At 42.4% G+C, this 23,621-nt stretch overlaps 1 protein-coding gene across 1 annotated transcript in view; it reads right to left on the minus strand.

Moving 5' to 3' along the window:
- Vopp1 (VOPP1 WW domain binding protein) overlaps positions 1–23,621 on the minus strand; it is a 71,654-nt gene that overhangs the window by 47,797 nt on the left and 236 nt on the right. The gene's annotated exons all lie outside the window — the stretch shown is intronic.

Raw genomic sequence — 23,621 nt, forward strand, 5'->3', positions numbered from 1 at the left:
GTTTATGTAATAAATTTTCCAAATGCCACCAAAAACACCATCCTTCAAAACTGAAGACTGTAAAATTGAATAAGAATGTTCTATAAGCAGTAGTGAGACATACGAAGAGAATCCACCTTTACCTGGGCACTGGGCAAGTATTAAGCATTGCTAAAAACCTCTTAAAAATCATTATTAGTGTCAGGATGAACTTATGCTTATAGTGTAAGCATTTTTGGTGTTTATTTTCCTATTAATAAGTAAAAAACAGTGGAGACAGAATACAGCTCCTTAGTCAAGACTCCGTCTTGCTGCCCAAGGTGCCTTGAGCAAAAGAACTAAGAGTCAGCTAGACTATTCTCATGCAACGTTAGCCACCTACGAATGCCCTGCGATACATGCCCAGAACTGCAGCTAATTGTCCTTGCTCTTACAGGAAGGAAAAGTCCTAGTCAAGGCTGTTTGAAAAGGTATAGTAAACTTTTTGCAAACATAAGCTTCTATGAACCATTTCCAGCTGGTCAAAAGGAGAGAACCTCCCCTGGTGGAAGGGCATCAGTGGTATTATGGTCTAAGGTGGTGACTGGTCTAAGACACATGCCTTAGGGACTCTGAATGGTGAAAACAGCAAGTGCAAATGACAACAAATGGTTAAAGAGCAACCTTAAATCAACCTTAATTTTGGTCCATTCTAATAGACACACTGAAGAGACCAAACGTTCTGATGCTCCCTAAGACTCTACCCCAGTAAACTTACCCCTCCAAACATAATCACATAGGATGCAACCAATTCATTAGGGAATAAAGCCCACAAGTCAATTTTACAGCCTATAACCAAGGCACCTGTACTGGTGATACACAGGACATGCCTGAGAACTGCGTAAGGCTGGTGATTTCCTTTATGCTTTGCCAACCAATCTATAACTCAATCCATCCAAAACTCAGACTAAGGACCAAAAATCAACTTTCACCTCTTGTAGATAGAAATACTCAGAAAGATTAAGAACTGCCTTGGACCCAAAAGAAAAATGCTCAAACAAAAAGTATATAAAGCATTTATAAAACACTGTATACTCCCTCTGCCCATTATCTGAGCTATATTTCAGAAAGTGTGCCAAAGCTTCCAATGACATATATATTCCTGAAAGTTCAGGAATCTCGCATGGATTACAAAACAAAGCAAAACAAACAAGCAAAACCAAAAGCTTCTTAAGTGAGATTGAAAACTAAAATACGCCTTGGGCTGAATAAAGGAGGGCAGCACTCACAGTTAGGGACAGCATGACCTCCTGGAATGAACATGACCCACTACCTAGCGCAACACTGGCTCCTCTGCCTCAACAGCACAGAAAGATTCTAGCCTGGCCACTGACTGCTTCTGGGCTTTGGGTACTTAATCTACAAAGTAGTAAGAAATGGGCCAGTAAACTAGCTTAGTGATATCTTTGGTATTAAAGGTGTCTGTCGTTAAGCCTGATAACCTGAGTTTAATTGCTAGGACCAACTTAAAGGAAGGAGAGAACCGACTCCCATGAGTTGACTTTGACCTCTATACATGTTCCATGGCACGTGTTCGCACACATGTATATAAATAAATAAATAAATAAATAAATAAATAAATAAATAGAAGCTATTTGGACTTATGGTTTCAGAGGGTTAGAGTCCATGATGGTCAACCGTCACAGTGGCAGAATGAATTTGAAATGGTGTGGGAATTTAAATGCTGAAAACCTGCTCCCAGAGCCATACTTGCCCCCACAAGGCCACACCACCTAAACCTACCCAAATGGGGACCAAGTATTCAAACACTGATGGACATTCTCATTCAAACCACTGCAATGGACTGTGAAAAATGCTTGTGGCTGAAGGAGGAAAAACAAAGGAGTAATTCACAAATGGATAGCTGAGAGTTGGCAGAAGACTCTGGGCAGGATGAAGTTCACTTTGCTCAAGAGGTCTGGAGGTAGGAGAGAAGTCCTAGAGCAGTATGACCGACAATGACGATGACAGACACAGACTGGCTCAATATGTATCTTAGTCAATGAAACAAGACAAAAACTGGGATAAATGCACACACATACTACTTAACATGCACACCTGTATATAGATGTATATGTATATAGATGTAGATATGCATGCACCATGTGTAAAGTGTAGTGTTTCTATGGTTCACATGTAAACATTCATACAATAATTCCCAAGAAATGGAACAGCCACTAGAAAGATCACTGGTGCATTAATACAAATTATTAACACAAACACATTCCTAACTCTTTGATAATGTAGAATTTACTGTTTACTATATCACAGCAATGACAGTATGAATTTCTGGTTGGCTAGCAGATTTCTGTTTAGTTCCTAAAATAAATTAACCCCCTCTCTGGCATTATGTTTTGACCAGGGCTTTACTGAGACTTATCTCTATACTGTTACAGAAGTAATAGTGTGGGCCTTGTCAGGAGGCTCAGTCACTCTCCTCAATATGCCAATCAAAGAAACAAGTAATAGTGAAGAGGTAAGAAAGACTTACTCACTGTGGGCACAATGAAAAGCAGCTTTGTTTGCTGTGAATTTGACATAAGCTAGGGGCATCTTGGAAGAGGGAAGGGGTCTCTGGGCCTGCATATGCTAATTCTCTTGATTGATGACTGATATGGGAGGGGGCAAGTCCAGCCCACAGAAGGCAGTACCACTCCTGACAGGCGATTCTAAATTGTATAAGAAACATTGGGGGAGCCAGAGGAGCAAGACAGTGTAGGTAGTAGAATTTCTCAGTGTTCCCTGCGTCAGCTCCTGTCTCTAAGTTGTTGCCCTGCATGGGTTTCCTGCCTCGGTTTCCTTTGATGACAAAGTATGATTAGGACATCCAGGCCAAATTAACCCCTTTCCCCTCAAGTTGATTTTGGTCATGGGGTTTACCACAACAAAAAAATTAATCCAAATGTTAGTATCTGAGTGTGCGGACTCTTGCTGAGACAGACCTGGCCATGTCTGGGGGGAGGGCTGCGGAAGTGTTTGGGAGTTTGGGCTGGAAAATCCATTGAGTGTGCACTTCTGTGCAAGCTTAGAAGTGAAGGATTGAAAGTAATGTAAACAATGGGGCCCTAGCTTCCGAAGCTCAGAGGGAAGCAAAGACTCTCAGGAACATTCACAGCATGTACCCAAATTAAGAATCTGTGTTTTCAAAACCACTGTGGTTTTGCACACCTTTAATCCCAGCACTTGGGAGGCAGAGGGAGGTGGATCTCTGTGAGTTCAAGGCCAACCTGGTCTACAGAGCAAGTTCCAGGACAGCCAGGACTGTTGCACAGAAAAACCCTGTTTCAAAAAAGACCAAAAAGAAAAAAAAGAAGCCATGGTTTCTTTCATCCATAACTGATGGAAGGGTGATGCAGAGATCCACAGCCAAGCACCGGCCCAAGCTCTGGGAGTTCTGTTAAACAGAGGGAGAAGGGATTATATGAGCAAGGGGGTGAAGAGCACGACTGGCGAAAACACCAGAGACAGCTGACCCGAGCTCACGGACTCTAGACCGACAGAGTGCCTGCATGGGACCCACCTAGGCCCCCTGCATGTGGGTGACAGTTGTGTAGCATGGTCTGTTTGTGGGGCCCCTAGCCGTGGGACCAGAACCTGTCCTTTGCTCATGAGCTGGCTTTTTGGAACCTATTCCCTATGGTGGGATGCCCTGCTCAGCCTTGGTGCACGGAAGTTTGGTCCTGCTTCAACTTGATAAGTCATACTTTGCAGACTCCATGGGAGGCCTTAACCTTCCTGAATGGAGACAGAGGAGGAGTGGATGGGAAGTGGAAGAGAGGTGAGAGAAGGAGGAGAGGCGGGAAGGGAAACTGTGGCTGCTATGTAAAAAAAAAAAAGAATAAAAGACTTTGTGCTTTTTGTCACCAGGGACTACAGAGTTGGCTTTAACAACAGACCAGCACTAATGACGTGAAATCTTTGTGGTACTTGGACAACTGATGATGGTGAACTGGAGTTGAAAAATAATCAATTGTGATAAAGAAGAGACCAGCAGCACTGAGGGAATCACTGGGAAGCAGCATGACAGTCTTCTGCCTCATAGTGCTTTGGAAGGCAAGAAGGGGTCATGAACAGCAGAACTCGAAGGAGTCTGGACTTAACTACAGAGAGACCTGCTTGGGCGTGTTCACTACTACTCTATCCACAACAGCCAGGAAATGAAAACATCAGCTGATGAACGGGTAATAACAAGGTGGGACAGTTATGCAATGCAATATTATTCAGCTGTTAAGAAAAATGAAATATCGAGGTAGAAGACAAAACTAGAAGCAATCATGCCAAGTGAGACATAACTCAGGCTCTGAAAGACAAACATTGGGTTTTTCTCTTACGTGGGGAATCTTAGTTTTAAGCTTTAAATATGTGTGTTTCATTCAGAATACAGGTTGGGTAATCTGTACCCTTAACCACAAACGTAAGGTGGCTTTTAAGGGATCATGGGTGAGAAGGAGATTGTCCAAAGAAGAAGAAATAGAGTATAGAGTCATAAGGGGAAATGAGAAAAGCAAGAATTAAATGTGGTGGGGCTCGGAAGGCACCGCAGAAGAGAGACGATGGGAAAGGATAACTACCATTAAAGGGTTTTTGAAAACGCCACATGAAAACATACTACTGTAAAAGCTTCTTAAAATATCTACGTAAGCAGAGTTTAAATGGAGATACTCTATGACTGGGAACAATACTAGACACCATATGCTTCTGAAAAAAGTCCCCAGTGCCTAAAAGGAGTTAACCTCTTTTCTGAGTTTGTGAGGTTCCACAGATCCCCAAACATTACAGGCTACAGGCAATGCTATGGGTTACCCTCTGCATCTTGATAGCAAGACCCTGTTGCTGAAGATGCTACATACATATGTCATAAAACTCGGAGAAATCTAACTAGTACTCTGCTAGAAGCTTTATCCCCACTGACTAGCATTCAGAGTGCTGTAAGATGCTATACGTGCTGCTCTAAGAGAAAAGCGATCATCAACTTCACCCCGCTATAAACCTGCAAGATACAATAACAACATGTCTGTCAAGATATACACATTGGTCCAATGTGGCCGCTAATGTCATCAGAATAATCAATCACTCTTTTCCTTGGATTTAAGGTCCTCTCTATGAAATGGAATTCATATCTGATGCTGTCGATGAGTCCAAGAACCTGCGGCTACATAGCTCATGGGTCCTAGGGGGAGAACTACTACTATTATTCTACTAAATGAACACAGCAATGAAATGATCCCAGTGACATTGCTATACCCGCGGATCAATGCATCACTCCTCTCATCAGAGAAGCTCCTTCTTGCAGTAGATGTAAACTAACATAGAGAGCAACAAATGAAAAATGTGCAGAGATTCAGAGACTTTGAAGGCTCAGTTCTAAAAGGGATGACTGTATCACAACTTTCTCCTCAAGGCTCGGAGATCTATGCAGCAGAGGAGGCAGTAACATCCTAAGAGCCAGGGGTGGTGGATGACTTGAAGGACACACATGGCAGATGCACACATGAACTCACAGAGACCGTGTCAACATGCACAAGACCTGCACAAGCTCAAGCCAGATACAACTCCCAGAACGGAGGAGGGGAGGAAAGCCTGGAGTCCAGTCCCTAGCCAAGCAGCTACAGGCATTTGACTGCTGCTGGAGGAGGGGATTTGTTAGGTCTCAAAGAACCCAGGACAAATGGCTAACTGAGGTGCCTATTTAACACTGCCGAAGAGGATGCTGGCCACGGGGCTCTCCTAGCATCACTCAGTACCCACTATGGAGTCCTGGCTCTCCTCAGCACTTCTCACCCCACCCTCAGCCCACACCCTAAACCTCTTCGGGCCCAGCTTCCCTTCCCTATATAACAGTCATTTCAGCTGCATGCCCTCTTGGCTCCTCTCTCATCTCTAGCGCTCCAGCTCTCTTCCTCTCGTGGCTCAGTCTATTCTCCTGGCCAGGTTCAGTCTGGACCCTTCCAGATGCCTACGGCTATGCTCTCCCTCATAGCTACAATACAAACTCTTCAACTCTACCTAGGGGCAGGCATATCTTCATTTTCGTTCATCTCTGATTTCAGCACAAGACAAACGAAAATGAAGACAGAACTGCTCCTACATACAGTTAAGGTTTTATTATAGGTATGAGGTGGAAGAGAAACATAGCCAGAGGAATCGGGAAGAGTCCAGAATGAACTGGGCCATAAAGATGGGGGGGGGGGGAGGCAAGAGAAGAGAGAAGACTCAAGAAAGTACATGGGAACCAAGACAGACCAAGACTGCACAGAGCCAAAATAGCTGAGGTTATATAGAAAGAGAAGCTGGGAGGATACAAGCAGAGTTCAGGGGCTGGAGAGTTTTAGAGCATAGGGGGAAGGGTGCTGAGAGGAGCCAGGACCCTGTTAGAGGGCAACTGTGAGGCCAAAGAGCCTGGTGATCAGTGTTGTCCTGGGTTTCTTTGAGACTTAACAGTATATTGACACATTCCAGGGCAGGCACAACATCCAGGAGTAGTTGGCCAGCTGGCCAAACAAGTTGGCCTCCTAAATCTTACTAATTCTTTTAAGAGAGACAAAGAGAGAAAATGTAGTAGAGTGGGTAGGAGGGGAGGGGAGGAGCTAGAGGAACTGGAAAGGGAAAAGAATATAATCAAAATATTGAAAGACCCGGATAAATTCAGACCCCTCTAGCAGAAAGAGTAGAGCCAAAAAAATCTAGCAGGGAGAGAAGAACCAAAAATCTATGTTAGCCGGTTTAGTGACTCTCTTCCAGGAACTAGCTGACCATAAAGTTGGATTATAATCTTGAGAACAATCTTGAGAAATGGGGAGTTACCCCTTGTGATTATCACTGGTATTTTCAGAATTTTCCAATGACGCCCTACCTACCCACTTTGGGTTGTGGTTTCGTTTTTTCCCTTAAATACCCGACCTCTACCCCTGTGTGGGAAATGAGTTTTGGACTCATCTGGTTCCTGTCCTGTCAATAAACCTTGTGTGATTGCAGCAAGGAAGGTCTCTCGTGAGTTCCTGGGGGTGGGGTGGGGTTATGTTATCCTGAGACTTGCGTGAGAGTCTCCCCACTCCAGGGGTCTTTCAATATACTGTATGAAATTCTCAAAGGATAAATAAAAACATTATTTCATAAACACAACAAAACAACAAATTAAAGAAAACAAAACAGTGTTGTTCTGACCTAATCCTGCCTGCTCCATGTCCCACTGCCAATGCCACTTCAGCCTGCACATTCCATGCTCCAGCCTAGAAAGGTGAGTCCTAACTGCACTGTCCCAATTCTCAGACTTAGTCCAGGTCCCACATCAAGTCCTCATCTCATGCGCCCTGCCTGTGTCATGCCCAGCTCCAGGCTTTGGCGTTGAATTATATCCTGTGTGCTAGCTGGACCCACATTTTCCCGATCTTATCTTTATCCCATCTTATCTCAGGTTTCTCAGGCTAGACTGGTCCACATTCTGTGCTCCACCCTAGCCTGGTGAAGCTATCTCACCCTGTCTACATCCATCCCAATCTTCCGACCTAGCCCAGATTGCACATCCAGTGTATAGGCCAGTGAAAAAGACCCTGGGTGCTCCAAACAGACCCCAAGGCTTGAGCGAGAATATACACAGGGTGTACACCCTGTGTATATTTCCATGTGTTTTCCTCAACATACCCCACTTATAGCACGTCCAACCTCCAAGCCCAGGCCAGTATGTACCTCGTATGATCTGGCTCTCCTACCCAGGTGATACACTTCCCAGTCCCCAAAACAACCACAGGGCCAATCTAGATTGGTAAATTCCATTCACACCTCCAACTCAATAAGAGATTTCAATACCCACTGTCTCCACTAGACAGGACATATGAACAACAACAACAACAACAGACCAGAGAAACATGAGAGCAAACGGCCCTAAAAGACATTTATAGGGTATTCTACCAAAAAGTCAAAGAATACACAATCTACTCAGCAGCCCAAGGGAACAAACAGCTCTTCAACAGATCACATACTGGGTCATAAAACACATCTTAACAAAATCAAACACTGAAATAATTCTGTGTATCTGATATGACCATAATGCAATAGAACCTAAAATCAATACAAAACAAATCTTTAGTAAGCATATAAACTCATGGAGATTAAGCAACTAGTTACTGAATAATGAGTGGAGCTAACTAATAATGAATGAATAATAAAGAAGAAATGAAAGAGATAAAAAATTATTTTAACTAAGTGAGAATGAAAACACACGCAAGGAAACCTCTGGAGCACATTAAAAAGCAGTCCAGTGAGGGAAAGTTACAGCTCTAAGCTCCTCCATAACAAAACCAGAAAGGGTACAAATAAATGACTTAATTATGCAACTCAAAAATATGGAAAAACAAGAACAAATCAATCTAAATTTAGTAGTCAGCAAGAAATAAAAGAAATCAGAGCATAAATTAACAAAATAGAAACAGAGAAAGCAATGCTAAGGACTCTAAGAGCTGTTTGTTTGTTTGTGTTTGAGGAGATAAACAAGATCAACAACAGACCCTTGGCCCAACTAACCAAAGGAAGAAAGAGACATGTCCAATTAGCAGAATCAGAAACGAACAGGGAAACATTCCAATAAACAACAAAGAAATTCAGAATAATAATGTAAGGGAATACTCTAGAAACCTGTGTGCCACCAAGTTTAAAAATCTAAAAGAAATGGATGGATTTCTAGATTCCTCCAAGCCACCGAAATAACTAAGCGGTCAACAACCTAAACTGATCACTAACAAATGAGGAGATTGAAGAGTAATAAAAAGCCTTCCAGACAAGAAAAAGTCCAAGGCCAGATGGATTCACGGCAGAATTCTATCAAGACTTTCAACGATCTACAATTAATACTTTTTAAATTATTAAAAAAAAAAAAGAAACAGAAGGAAGACTCCCAAACTCCTTCTTTAGGATACTATAGCCAGGTAAAGACACAACCAAAAAACAAAAGCTACAGGTCAATATCCCTGATGAACAGTTGCAAAAATCTTCATAAAATACTTGTAAGTCAAATACAGACATATCAAAAGACCATCCACCATGATCAAATTAGCTTTATCTCAAAGATTCTGGGATGATTCAATATAAGCCATTAAATAAGTAATACAAATAGACTTAAGGAAAATAATCACTTGATCATTGCAATAGATTCAGAAAAAGTCTTCCACAAAAATCCAATATGCCTTCACTATAAAAATCCTAGAGAGTAGGCCTGGAGGGAACAAACCCCAACACAATAAAGGCTACAAAGGACAAACCTGCAGCTAACATTACCCCAAATGGAAGAAAAATTCAAGCAATCCCTTTAATATCAGCAACAAGATAAGGTTGTCTACTATTCCCAATTGTTTCCAATATAGTCCTGGAAGCACTGGCTGGAGCAATAAGCAAGAGAAGAAAATTAAAGGATACAAATAGGAAAAGAAGCCAAATTATCCCTTCTTGTAAATAATATAATACGCAAGAGATACCAAAGCTTCAACCAGAAAACTTGTAGAAATGATCAATAATTTCACTGAAGAAGCAAGATACAGAATCAACTTAGAAAAGCCAGTAGCCTTCCTAAACAACAAAATACACATTCCCATTCACAAAAGTCTCAAAGAAAATAAAGTACCTAGGAAGAAATCTAAACAAGGAGGTGAAAGACCTCTACAATGAAAACTTTAAATCTTTGAAAAAAGACACTGAAGAAGGCACCAAACTGTGGAAAGACCCCCATACTCATGCATTGGTAGAACTGGTGCCGCGAAAATGACCATTCTACCCAAAGCAATTTACAGATTCAATACAATCCCAATCAAAAGTCCCACAACATGCTCCATAGAAATAGAGAGGACCATCCTAAAATTCATACGGAACTACAAAAGACTCCAGGTGGAAAAAATAATCCTAAGCAAAAAGCACAATGCTGAAGCAATCACCAGAACAACAGAGCTACAGTCATAAAAACAGTCCAGTTCTGGCTCAGAAACACACAGACTGACCCACATAGCAAAACTGAAGGTCCAAACATGAGTACACATAATTACAACCATCTGAGATTTGACAAAGATGCCAAAACATATGTTGAGGAAGGAGAAGGAAACATCTTGCCCGAGGCATTCCGTGGGCAGGCAGAAGCATTCCTCTCGGGAATAAGCAGAGCTCTACATGAACACAGTACACACAGATGAGACTATAGGAAAGTCTATGATGGAGGCTACAGACACACACTAGAGAGCAGACAGCATTGCCAACAAATGATAAACTTGGAAAACTGGGTTTTCACACGGAGAAGAATGAAACTGATTCCTACCTAGCACCCTGAACAAAAATTAACTCCAAGTGTATCAGGGATGTCAAAGATATCCATGGGAAACCTGAAATGTTGAAACCTCTAGAAAAAAAAAAAAGAAAAGCATAGGCAGAACCATACAAAATGACTTTCAGTATGGAACTTTATCTGCCCAGAAATTATGGCCATCAGTTGACAAGGGAACCCTCATAAATCTAAAGAGCTGTGCACAGCAAAGGAAATGTTTTATAGAGGAAGGGCAGAAAAGAATCCCTGCCATCTATATATCTGATAGAAGATTAATATACAAAATATATAAACGACTCAAAAATGGTCAAGAAGACAATCAGGTTTTAAAATGGGCTATGAATTTGAACAGAGAATACTAAAATGAAAAAAAAAATGTCTGGGAAATACTTCAAAAAAGGATCATCAACCGTAGCAATTAGGGAAGCACAAACCAAAACTTTGAAATTTATCTCACCTCAATCAGAATGGCTAAGGAAAGGATGCTAAGAGCCAGAGGTGTGGAAACCCAAAAGTGTTTTCTCTATGAGACATGATAAATTCAGGAACCCACAGCAGCTGTAGAGGCTACATAACACCCACACAAGCCAGTCAGTATTCTAACAAGGAGTGGGAAATGATTCGTGAACCCCACCTGTAAGTCCTCAAGTTAGGAGCTATGGACAGTGCCATCAGGGAGAGGGAGAGTCAGTTTCGTTTAAGGATGGAGGTTGGTAGGCCCACCACCATCCGATGGATGGCACCACACCCAGGAAAGTGGACTTGACGGGTTCCTTTCTAAGAGAGAGAGAACAATGGAGTTGGGGGAGAATGTGGCAAGGTGAATGTTGACCTTGAATGGACCAAGTCGGGGGAGTGAAGATGACTAAAATACATTGCATGAAATTCTCAAAGAATAAAAATACTCACGAGCGTGAAATTCTGACATTCTACCTAGCTCAAGGGTCAACAAACTTTAAATACACAAAATTAGGATTAGCATGAATTTAAAAAAACATTGATACACACACATATACAACATTTGTATAAAGTATTCATATATAGACATATAAATATAATATGTACTAGAATGTATACAGTATCTTATTGTATTTGTATTGACAGAGATAACAAAATATACTGAGAAGCTAGACAGACAAAATAATGCAAACACTGTTAAATCAAGACTAAAAAGTGCATATATACTATTTTTCAAATGTAGATATATTACCAGAACCAATTAAAAGAACTGAAAGTACTTTCCTCTAAAAAGTAGATGCCAACAGTAGGCACAAAAATTCCTAGCACCCACATGGTGGCTCACAGCAGTCTGTGATTACAGTCTCAGGAGATCCAATGCCCTTTGTGGGTATGCATATGATTCACAGAACTGCATGCGGGCAAACCACCAGAGCCGACTACTCAGTGCTATTGAACTCATGGATATTGGAGGAGAATCTACAACTCCAGTTTACTAAGCCAGCATGATCCCTGTCAACAATATAAACATCTGTCCTTAGACCCACAGATGAAGACCACTACAAAAAACTACAAGCAATCAAAATGCAAAACTGTGGAGCCCAGTCCTGATGGATATGTCTACAAAACACGACTAGCACATAAGGCTCAGGGAACTCTGCCGAAGAGGTAATGAAGAGACTGCAAGAGCCAGAGGACCAGGGAAACTGCTCTGAGTTTGTGTCTTCTAGTACTACCAGAAGCCACACACATAAAATCTCACCAACACAACAGTCCAAACATGAGCTGAACAGGATGACACCTACATGGAAAGGGAAAAGCCCACAAGGCCTCAACCTACACAAAGGACTACAGGCAACCGAGTAAAGCTCAGAAGAGCGAGATGCAGTCTTCCCCTGGGGAGAGCACTCAGCTCTGAAAACATACTTATAAGTAGCAGCACACAGACCGAACAGGTTATAATATTTAGGACTACACACACGTGTGTGGGGGTACATATAATACACAATACACATGTGCATGCAATAACAATAGGTGGAAAAAGAAGCCATGAATTTGAAGGAGAGTGAGGGAGGGTTTAATCTATGCATGAGTCCTGAAATAGAAAGAACATGTGCCATTAGTGGTAGTGAATAAAGATGAAAAACCAACAACAGTTTACAGTCCTATGCCAGTGCCGAGTTTTACTGTTAACTGTTCAAGCAAACAAACCATGACAGTCCAAAATTTCACAAACGGGAAATTAGATAATCGCTACAGAGAACTCTGCATAACTTTTGCAGCTTTCCCAAATCTAAAAATTATTCTAAAATTAAAGGTCAATGTAAAGAACACACAAATCTTTGGGTATCTCCCTGTATAGCCAAAAACCCAAAGGCTAACAAGAACCGGAATGAAGGCCTCTGGCTTGGGAATGGAACAGCAGGGCTAAAGAGCAAAGAGGCTGGAGCATGAGGGCTGCGATCACACGGAACCATGTGTATTAGGAGCTGAGCCTGGATTTTAGGCTCTGCAGGCAGCTCCTCAGGGAATACAAGATTCCCCCACTCTGCCCTGAGTGCATCTGGAACACAGAAGGGAAATCTGCCTTGCAAATGAGTGAAACAGCATCGCACTTGACCTGCATCACACTAACTGGCAGAGGGCCAGGCATACCATAATCCCACTCACCTGGATTTTAGCAGCCCCAGGTGAGCTGTAAAATCTTGGAAGTGCAGAGAATTGAGTTTGATTCCTCTGTTTTCAACTACCACCTACCTGTTCATATCCATTCTTAACCCAGCCTGGCCCCCACGGAGTCAGGGGAATTAAGATAGACACTCCAGAAATACCACAGACACAGGACCTTGGCAAGGCTAAGGCTGCCTCTCCCCCTCAAAACTGTGAGAAGCGTGAGCCAGTTCCAGTGACTTCTGAGGCTTTCTAAGAAGAGACAACTTCCTAGCCTTTAGCCTTCTTAGGTTCATTTTAGCACATTTTATAATGAAACCTCACACTTCTCTAGCATCAAAGTATATGGTGTACATGGTCTTTAAATTCAGCCTTCTGTAAGCCAGTAAGTACATCTTCTCAGTTTCCGGCAAATTATAGAATTGCACATAAATGTAAGAGACAGCAAGAAACCCTCTGCGCACACTGAACTAAACATACGCATTATTTAATCCATATACACTCACAGACCTTACCAGAAATTGAGCTGGTGTGATGATCTCCAACTACCCACCTGTGTATGTGTTTTATTTATCCCATAGTGACTTTAAGATATAGAAACTTAATATAAAATCTAGATACTCATTTCTTTCAGGAAAACTGAAGACTTACTGAAAATCTGCTAGAGCAAACTGGCGGCAAGTACCCCACATCCCCTATCCCCAGAACCACTCCTCAGAAGACACAATGAGCTTGGCCTTCTACATACGGAATCCATAATTACCATACAAGGCCCATAATTACCAGCATTTTTGCCATGATACATTAGAAATAAGACAACAACAAGGCAGTCAATACATATTGCTAATGTCTATAATTGACACTTCAGGATAAAGAAATCCTAGCATTTCTCATAACCAATAAAGCCTTTCAGCCCAGGGAGTGGAGATGCTGTTTCACTGCCATCTAGAAGGAACCCGGGGAGGCCACAGCGGGACCAGGTGCATGGAGACATGAGTCTCTAGGAGCTGGTGGCCTATGAGGTTTTGACTCTGGGTCAAACTCTGGGTTTTGACTCTGGGTGAGGTGTAGGTGCTGTCCTAGCCTGCCTAGCAAGACTAATCATATGCTAGAGGTTTGTTACAAAACAACAAACAGTCCTGGAACACAGAAGCCAGGGATCCCAAGTCAGCCCCAAAGAATACGAAGCTATGACAAAAGACATAGAGATAGTTCATTGTGATGACTCTCGGTCATTAAAGATGTCTAAGGTCAACTTATTTATTATACACAGACATGGGACAAAAATGGTAGCAAAGATTCTAATCGTTCACCCCTCTTTCAGGCCAGGTAATCTAGAAAAGGCATCTACCCCAAGGTGACTGACAGGAGCCGGGATACACCAGCTAACAATTCAAGGCAGGGCAGCCATGCACCTGGTGCACTGCACAGCAACCATGAACACAAAAACAAAAGGAGGAAGTGTCTGCAAATGAGATTCTTTTTTTAAATTTATAACATTCCCCCTCAACAGGCCATTCTTAGTAGATACACCCACATCATGAAGATACTGCTTCTTCTTTACAGTCAATATATAATGGGAATATTCCGTAAGAAATCTCCATTATAAGAAAGGTCCCACATATTAGCCTTCAGTTTAATCAGCTCCCAATCTGGTCACGTTCACTGCCGAGATGGACTGCATGACCAAGAAAACAGGGTATGGGCCATTCACATCCAGAGCACAGTCACTTCCTGGACACAAGGCAGGATTACTACATGACCCAGGTTAGGGAACTGGGAAGCCAAGTCCCAGAAAGACAAAGTACACAGAAAATGCCTATGTTTCTGGAAGAACACAGACATTCCTTTGCTGCTTAATAAGCACAAGAGCTTCTGGAATAAATCACCCCCTGATTAACACAACACAGTCATAGATCCAAAGATACATGACCAGCTCAAAAGAGTCAGTCTCTTAGATTGCAGTTTCTTAATCTGTGTGTGGGGTTAGATTACTGAATGCAGGGTGAAATGTTCGTTGATGTGAAAATTTACAGAATGTGAGATGACCAGAAATCAATTCAAAATTAGTTACATAAAGAATCCAAGGTGTTTCTAGGAGCATTGCTTGCAGTACATTAGATGACATCATTGTAACCTTAGTTCTGAACATACACTATGTCCAGTTGACACAATGAACACCCTCAAAATGCCAAGAAACAAAACCTAAAACACCTTACTCAAATGCAGATGTATGGTACGTTATAAACTGCAACAGATTTATTGTATATATAAACATTTCTGTTCTTATAGAAACATCTGTACAAAAAAAAAAAAAACCAAAGATTTTAAATTACTTTCCTATTGTTACTCCGCAGCATACAAATACAGCTTTGGAACACAGTGTGTTAACATGCTCAATTTTTAAGATTACTGCTTGAGTTGCTATCTTAGTTACATTTCTATTGCTATGATAAGACACCATGGTCAATACAATTTAGAGAAGACAGTGCTTATTTGGGGCTTACAGCTGCAGATGGTTAGAGTCCATGACCATCATAGCAGGGAACAGGCAGCAGGCAGGCTACCATGATGCCAGAGCAGTCTTTCACAGTCTCAACAGTTTAAAAGTTCAAAGTTGAAGTCTTTCCTGAGACTCAAAGAAATCTCCTAGTTGTAACCCCCTGTAAAATCAGAATCAAAAGCAAATTACATATTTCCAACAAACGCAGAACATGGCATAGAACATTACCATTCCGAAAGGGAGGAATGGGACATCCTAGGAAATACTGGACCAAAGCAAGACTGAAACTCAGCAGGGTGAACACTAAATCCTATAGATCTCTGTATGATGCCAAAGGGCTTAAATGGCTTTAAAAACCCTCATGCCAGACCCAGTGGCGCTCTGCCTGCTGCTGGAAGATAATGACATTGCTCTTAGATACTGCTCTAAAACTACACCTGTCTGGGGCCACTCTGAGCACTATGATGGTCATGGAATAACTCTCTGAAATGTAAGCAAGTCCCCAACTAAATACTTTCTTCTAAGAGTCGCCTTGGTCATGGTGTTTTTTCACAGTCCACAGCTTCTGCTTTAGCTCCTGCCTCCAGGTTTTGGTTTTGAGTTCCTGTCTTGACTTCCCTAAGTGATTGAAGTATAAATGAAATGAACCCCTCTCCTCCCAAGTTGCTTTTGACTGCTATCTTAAGCACAATAGAAACTCTACCTAAGCTATCCAGAGAGCTAAATGGTCATAAATATAATGTGTATATTTCACAGTTGCTAATATTTTCAAGCTTAAATACATATTTATTATAATAAAATTCTTTAGGAAAAGTATATGTTCAAAGATTTAAGAAAATTATATTTCCAATTGGTATAAAAGGTATTTATGTATTTCAAAGGAATAATAATCAGTATCAAATCACTAATAGTAGTTGGACTCTACTAAATACATTTGAAGATTGTGCTATAATTTTACTTTGTATTTTTATAATACATGAGAAATCAAACCCATTACAATTCTTTAAAAGCAGTAATAAAACGTTACATATTTACCTCCAGCCAGACCAAGGACCCATGACAATGAACACTTGCTGGCAAGAATGAATGGACTAAGGGTAAGCTGTGTGACTCAACAGGCCACACTACAGCATTTCATTGGGGGATTGCTTACAGTTTCAGAGGTTTAGTCCATTATCGTGGTGGGGAGCATGGTAGCATGCAGGCAGGTGCAGGAGCAGTAGTTGAGAGATTTACTATACCTGAAGTCTGACTTATTACAGTTTAGGTTTTACTGTCCTCCACGTTAAATTGCAAATATCTCAGACTCGACTCTGCTCAATGTTCTTATTAGTCAGTTGGATAAAACTAATAGTACAGTAACCAAAGCTATCGATGACACAAAATAATATTAATAATAATATATTAAAAACTATATTATACAGCTAGATTGTGATAAGTCTAAGAAGATAGTTTAGAAATAGAACCAATAGAATAAATAGGAATAATAAATAACTAAATAGAACAAATAGAAATAATTTAGAAATAGAACTAATTTCCATTTTTAATGTAATAAACAGCTCCATGACCACTATATTCAGTAACACGTGGTGAAAACCCTGCAGCTGCAGCGCGATTCAGTGTGAGCCTGCTTTGTTTCAGAAGTTGAGGTGAAAAGTAAGGGCACAACCTAAGATAATCGTAATAGCATAAGGACAAGGCTGGGCAACAGTGCTGTGACAATGTCAGTCATTTCACACTTACAGGACAGTGTCCTTACCATTCACCCACGTGTCCACGGGAAGAACTAGAACCAAAGCTTTAGGACACAATGTACACACCAGTGAACTTTTTCTTCTAAAACAACCCACTTCTCACTAACACTTAGCTCAGAAACCAAACTGACCACAGGGTCCCAGCTGAGCATAAAAGAAATGAACAGCAAAGTAATCTTACAGATCTTATAAGATGCAATATGACATTGTAGTTAATGAAGAGACAAAAAGAATTTGGCGGTTAAGCTCTGCAATGATCTAACACATACAGAAGGAAAATGTTATTTAAATAAAGGCTAACACCGGGAGCTGGTGGTGTACATCTTTCATCTCAGTACTAAGGAGACAGGCAGGTGGATCTCTGTGAATTCAAGGCCAGCCTAGTCTACAGATGAGTTCCAGGACAGCCAGGGCTGCAAAGAGAAACACTGACTCTCCCACCCCTAATAAAAACCCAAACCAACCAACCAAACAAACAAAAAAACCCTAAGGAAGTTGGAAGGGGCCTGGGACTGATGCCTAGAACAAATAACTAGGGTGAGGATGAGTGGCCCTCAGTATAAAATGAGATTGCTTACAAGTTCAACAGATGCTTCAGAAACTTCATGCACAATGCACAGGCACCCTTTCTGAGAGCCTTATCATTTTCCTTCCTCATACCATAGCCCTGCCCAGCTCCTGCAATGTGATTACTTACTTACCCATTTATCTATTTACTCATTCAAATATTTACTAAGTTTCCATTATGTGCCAAGCACTATATACACACACACACACACACACACACACACACACACACACACACACACACTTGATGGCACTGAGAAAAGACCTCCAGGCTGTGCATATACAACACTAACACTCTACCACTGGCCTATATCCCCAGTCTCCTAAAATATTTCAGTTAGTAAATGGTATTAAAATATTTGTCTCTAAACTACTTGTATAGTAGAAGATAAATTCCATCATATTTTGGGAGGTCAAGTGCTGTGGGAAGTACTTCTGTATATGTGTTGTTTTTATTGGTTAATGAATAAAGAAGCTGTTTTGGCCAGTGGCTTAGCAATATAGAGTTAGGCGGGGAAAACTAAAGTGAATGCTGGGAGAAAGAAGGCAGAGTCAGGGAGATACCCCAGAGGGGAAAGACACACGAGCTACCACCTGGAACCTTGCTGGTAGGCCAGGAGCCTCGTGGTAAAATATAAACTAGCATAAATGGGTTGATTTAATATGTACAAGCTTGCTAGGAATGCTATAGTGATTGGCCAAGCAGTGATTTAATTAATACAGTTTCTGTGTGGTTATTTCGGGAGTCTGGTGGCTGGGAAATGAACTAGAAGCCTCATACAACAATCAAGATAGCTACATTGAGGAGACATTTGCGAGGCTACACAGAGAGAACACAATAAAAGTAAGTGCTAGGAATTAATGCACAATGGACCTAAATAAGTGACCAGTCATGCCTATGACCCTACCCTTGCTGTGTATGTCTCCATCATCCCTGTTCCCAGTTAGCCTTCATCATCTGCATAAGCTAAAAGAAAATGAAGGCCAAGTAGAGCTCCGGACAATTTTCCTGACTCCCTGGACATCAGGACATGGCCATTCCCCATTTCAGAGCAACGCCTCTGCTATGTGTGTCACTGGCTCATCTGTCTCCGCCATTCCCCTCTCACCTGTAGCCACCCAGCCCTCCCTAGAGCTCCCAGGGATAAACCCGAACAAAGCCTTTTCCATTCAAACTGAACTGTTGCTCGGATTTTAAATATTTTTTTGAGGTAAGACAACTTGAAAGGTTTATTTTAGAAAACTCACAGGTTGGAATTTTAGGGCATGAAGCATTCACCAAATAACAAAAATCCCTTACTCTGAAACAATAAAGTTCTAATTTTGAGATTCCTGAGTATCCAAGTACATTGAACTACAGAAAAGCACTCACTAATCCTCCATTTTCCTAATTTCAAAGAGCAACATTCACTTCCTCACTCTCTCGCCCAGTGATGACCACCTTTTCTTCCCAGCCAAGAACAGTACTCCTTTGGAGACCAGCCTCGAAGGAAAAGACAGCCTCATTTAGTGCACAGCTTTCAGGCCAGGGACCTATCAGGAAGACACTGAGGGTGGCCCCACCTATAAAATGAGTTCATGCCCCTATGAACAAACACAGATGAACTTACAGACTTGTCCTGGTGACTCATATTAAAAATAATATTCGAGGGGAGTGTGGGAGGGTGTATAGCTCAGAGGTACAGCATTTGCCTGGCATGCACAAGAGCATCCACCACGCAGGCAAAATATTAGTAAAAATGAATACATCTGTAAGTAAGATTTTAAAGTATACATTTCAGGAAGGATACAGCCCCTTCTAACAGAGACTAAATGTATTTCAAAAGAGTCACCAAGGTAACTTGTAGAAAGAGACTGCTGTGAAACAGTGGGCTACGAGGAAAGTCCCCGAAGGCCTCCACGTTTGGGGTCTAGTCTTACTCCTGTTTGAACAAGGTGCCATCAGCTTTAGCTTGTTTCTGCAGTCTCCTGTGGCCCACCGAAGGCTACTAGGAATTATCCCAGCAGGAGCTGGATCCCTGTTCTCTTTTCCTACCAGGAGCTCTTTTAAGCCAGCCAGCAAAAACCGAAGCAGCAAACCTTAGAATCTGAGGATTCAAGGGGGCTTTAGTCTCCTATTCCTGGGAACCAGCCTGTGACCAACCTATAGGGTATGGTACATTTCTGACTTGCATTTAACCTTGTATTTAACCAGCTGGTAGACGGTGACTGGAAGGTGTGGGAAGTATAAGGATTCCCCTTAGCTGATCATATAATTCACAGGAAACTAAACTGGGGGGAAAGGGTGGTTCCAGGAAATGAGCTACAAGATGCCTCTACAGGGTAGGAAGATGTGGTCAGTGACCTCTTCCTGTTTAAATCCTGACCTATGAGTCTGGCCGAACAGCCAAGATTCCTAGGATGTTCTGCTATCATACTGGTGTCTGCTATCCAGTACACATCCAAGTTCACTGTCTGAAATGTCACATTTAAGTGCTAGATTAGATTATCCCTCTAAGGAGGGCGGACTCCGGTTCCTGGAGGAGTTTTGGTAGTTTGCCTGCATGTTGGAATGCACACCTTTGCAAATCTCTTTGGGCTAATGCAAGGCATAGATTCCCTCCATATTCCCGTGTAAGCACACTTTGGGGAAGAAGCCGAACATCATGGTGGGGGAACAAAGAAACCAACTGCCTGAATATATATCTCAACCCCCTCACTTAACAACGGCGAAACCTGGGAAAATTATACAGTATCTCCCACATGAAATAACCATGGGCATGAGGATAATTGCTGGGATGAATCACGAATTAGCATTAGTAAAGTTCTCAGAGTGGGGCTTGGCGACGGCGTAAGTTATTCTCTGAACGCTCATTAAACGAAAATACAAATTTCTCCATCCCGGTAAACGTCTATAGAAGGATGCCGGGGTGAGACAGGAAAGCCCTCTTCGAACTGTTGACTCGCACTCTACTCAAGGATATCTCCCTAATAAAACTCCCAAGCCAAATCTTCGAGCGTTCACCGAGGGAAGGTTGTAAAGGGCAGAAACGGGGTATCCACTGCCAGAAAACATGTTCAGCATCAACTACAAAACAAATGCACACATCCAGCAGCTAAAGAAACAAAACCGAACATCCCTAGTGCCAGCCAACAGTCAGACGCTGGAGCCATGAAATGCCTTCCCTCATAGTTTTAATGTCCTCAGAGGGAACCCTAGGCCTCCTCACATTCTCTGTGGCTCTCACTGCACAGTTAAGCAGGCGATACAGGATATCAAAAACATCTAAACTATGCAAATAAAATATTCAAAGAAAACAGTGTAAAATGGAAAAGCTCAGACTAAAACCTCACATTAAACTTGCCCGTGAGAAATTGTTAAGAAATCATAGAGGCACACCTCTCTACCAGAAATCAGGCACTGAGGATGGCTTATCACGTGTAGGCGGGCTACCTAGAAAACAAATGTTTCCAGCACTCACATAGTGCACACTGTGAAATCAAAAGAGCACTGCCTTTGGGGTCTTTTCAACCCTTCAAACAGTTTTTAAATTCCCTGTTAAGATAAAAGATCCATCTAGACATGGTGACCCATCCCTGTAATGACAGCTCTTAGGAGGCCAAGGCCTGGGCTGCACAGGATGATCCTATCTTAAAAAAAGAAAGAAAGCAAGAAAGAAAGAGAGAGAAACAGGGACTATGGCTGGATAGAGTATTTGTCTAGAATGCGTAAGAAGTCCTAGGTTCAATCTCCAGCAGTCAAGAAAAAATAAAATTAAATGAACAGGAATGCAACTCAGAGATAGAGTGCTTTGTTCGACTACTATGTTCAAGGCCCTGATGTCCTGGGTTCCATTCATAGCACTTAGAAAAAAGTTCCAATGCAACAAAACAGCTTATTGGATAGAACAAAACCTTCTGCACTAAAGGATCAGGTGGTAGACAGATCCCCAACAGGCAGACAGACAGGGAAAAGAGTTTCTAGGTGGATTACTATACTTTCCATTTGAACATTTGAGGCGGCCAACTTCCTGCTTCTTCTCCCTCACTAGTGGGCCTTTCCCTGTCAGAAAGTATTCAGTGGGCTTTCAAGTCTCCCACAAGAGGGGGATGGGGGCTCCTACAATAGGAACCAATCAGCTTCCCTTTCTTTGTCTGGATTATCCAATCTCCTGCACTAGCCCAAACCAGCCAATTAAGAGAGAAAGGGGGAACTCAACCCATCCCCCAAATATAAAAGTTTTGGTTCTGGCAAACAAACTCTGATTTTCAGGTCTGGATCCCCTCTCCACTGGGGTTGTCTCTCCTTTTTCCCTGTCCTCCCTTCACCCTACATTCCTTTCCCTGCCTCTAGTGTGCTTCTGCCTGCAATAAAACTTGGCTGAGTGCTGAGACCCTGTTTTTACTGCCTTCTTATTCTTTAAATCAGCAGGGAAAAAAGAGCCCATTCCTGCAGCTTTAGAGAACACCACCGTAGGCCGTAGATTAAAAAGCTGAAAATAAAAACTGATGTCAGGCAACAATCGCAGGTTATCTATCATACTTGAGGTTACTTTTGGTTCTTTTTTCTCCCAGAAGTTTGGAAGTTTGTCCAATTCCAGCCCTTGACTGTTGGCATGCCTCACAGTAGTCTCCTGTTCATATCCTCAATAAACATCATTGGAATACAAAAATATAGAAAAGAAAATAATAAGCACAAACAGAAAGAACACCCGCCCCCTCACACACACCCCGTGCAGTCTTTTAGCATAGATACACACACAAGGCTAGGAAGGACACAGGAGTGGTACAAACTGAAACAGGAGAACCTAGATAATCTTATCAAGCACTGTACACACACACACACACACACACACACAAATGAGGTTATCGGATTACAAAACTTGGCAGAGAAGTGTTAAGGCAAAGACATGTTTATTTTTGTAAACAGTGGTCTCTGGTTCACTTTTTCACAGCAGTCCATGTTGAATCACCACTCAGAGGGTTTCGTTTCTAAGATCTTTAAAATCTGAGCAGGTGGGAAGAAAACGAGAGATGGCACTTCTCAAAAAAGCATTAAATGCCCTATAAGAGATATTTCAAAGAAAAGCAAGCAGTCTTTGCTCCGTTTTGGAACTTGGAGCAAGGAGAAAACTGTTCCACTAACCTTCCTTTCTAAAGAACTAAGACTTTGCCTCCAGCGTCTCCAAGAAAACCAGTAAGTCGTCCCAGCATCGCTGACACCCCAACCAAGGGCGTTTTACAGGTCTCAAGGAAGGTAGTAGGACGGCGTCAGTCAGGGGATTACCGTGACCCACTCACACTGACTTTATTAATGCAAAATTCTTTCAAAATAGTGAAGCTGTGGGAGAGCGAACAACCCCCCCCCCCCCCCAAGCCCCAATTCAGATCTTACACACCAGAAGCGCACTATTTTGCCTTTGAATGAACCCGCTGGAGCAGGAAGGGTGTCTGGCGTCACAGGATGTCGCGGTTCAGTCTCCCGCAGCCGCGGTCTAACCCTGGCTGTGCTCCCACCCACCCACTATCAACTTCCCGCGGCTTCACCTCAGTACACCCACTACCCCAGCTCGCCGTGGAATCCTCTCCTCGCCTCTAAAACCGGCACTTCATTTCCCAAAGCAGCAATGTCCCTCTCCCTCCTAACAGCTGCGGGTGGCGCCGCCCCAGGCCCTGTGCAGCGGGGAGCGCGTGTGAACACGCACAAAGGTCCCTCACCCCAAACAAGCGGCGGGGGAAACCGGGGCGCAGACAGGATGCGGCGGCGCGCGGGCAGGGCTGGGGTCCCGGCAGCAGGCCCCTCCGCCACCTCACACCGCAGATCCGGGAGCCCCGCAACTGTCCTTCCCGCGTCCCCACTCCGGCAGACGCG

This window comes from Chionomys nivalis, chromosome 1, assembly GCF_950005125.1.
Source record: "Chionomys nivalis chromosome 1, mChiNiv1.1, whole genome shotgun sequence".
NCBI lineage: Eukaryota > Metazoa > Chordata > Mammalia > Rodentia > Cricetidae > Chionomys > Chionomys nivalis.